Raw genomic sequence first — 1300 nt, 5'->3', positions numbered from 1 at the left:
TTGCACAGATGTGCACCCGCAGAAGCGTGATTTGTGACCGCCGAAGCAGTTGGTCGGCATTAGTGACTTCCATAGATACGGATGGTTGACCGCAAAAGCGATGCCGCAGAAGCGGCTAAATGAGCCGCATAAGCGAAAAGGCTGGGCAGAACATTTAAATTCAAGGATTCGCGATGTTTCTTCATTTTGGATATTTCAAGCTCGGGATTGGGCGATTCTTAAGAGGATCATCAAGGGGTTTCTTGAGGTAAGTCACTTGTGCTCATTTTTGTTCGATAATCTTGTTCCCCCATTGAATTTTCCACCTAGTTTGTGTGTATTTAAGGTGGAATTTGGGAATTTGAGGCTAGGGATTTGGAGAGGTTGATTTGGGGTTTTGGGTGGCGATTTGGTGTCGGATTTTGGTAAATTTGGTATGGTTGGACTCGTGGTTGGATGGGCTTTCGGGTTTCATGATTTTTATCATATTTTGAGATGTGGGCCCGGGGGCCAGCTTTTGAGTCGACTTTTGACTTTCGATTAATAACTTGGTATTTTCTTATGGAATTGATTCCTTTAGACCGTGTTGATTATATCGAACTATTTGTGGCTAGATTCGAGGCATTTGAAGGCCGGTTCACGAGGCAAAGGTGTGTTGGAGGTGTGCAGATCCAGGTGCTTCTGGTCACAGTGGGTGTTGATTTCCTTGCGCAGCTTGATCGTTGGAGATTCCAAGGTAGCTGCCCGGCGTTCGCAGACCTTGTCTCTCCTTCCCTATCTTTCCGCTTTATGTATTTAGTTTTAGTCTTTCATCGACATTACTTCTAGACTGGTGTTGTATAGATGCTCATGTACTTAGTGATACCCCGATGTTGGGAATTTCCGTATTAGGTTTTGACTTTCTATCCAGTTTTTGAGAGTTTTAATGATTTAAACCTGTGTTATTCTTAATTTTCATTTAAAAGTGTTGGAATTATTTTGAAGTGTTGGCTTGCCTAGAACCACGTTAGGCGCCATCACGACAGGCTATGTTTTGGATCGTGACAATAGTAATAGGATTAAAAGGACTAACTAGAAAGAATTTAGGAACTAAAGTATTGGTTGTAATATATGATGACAGATGGTCATATTTAAAGAAATCTATAATAGGTTTAACGGAAGTAGACATGACAAATAATGGAGGAATATTCTATATAAACCTAGACTTTATGATAAACCTTAGGAAATTTGGAAAAAATATTAAAATAGGGATACAGATTAAAGGATATGAAGAAACGAACAATGGAAATAATTTATTAATATGTGTAGGATTTATAGGAAA

Source organism: Nicotiana tomentosiformis, chromosome 4 (genome assembly GCF_000390325.3).
Source record: "Nicotiana tomentosiformis chromosome 4, ASM39032v3, whole genome shotgun sequence".
Classification (NCBI taxonomy): Eukaryota; Viridiplantae; Streptophyta; class Magnoliopsida; order Solanales; family Solanaceae; genus Nicotiana; species Nicotiana tomentosiformis.
The sequence above is the reverse complement of the archived record's forward strand: the minus strand, read 5'-3'. Positions refer to the sequence as shown.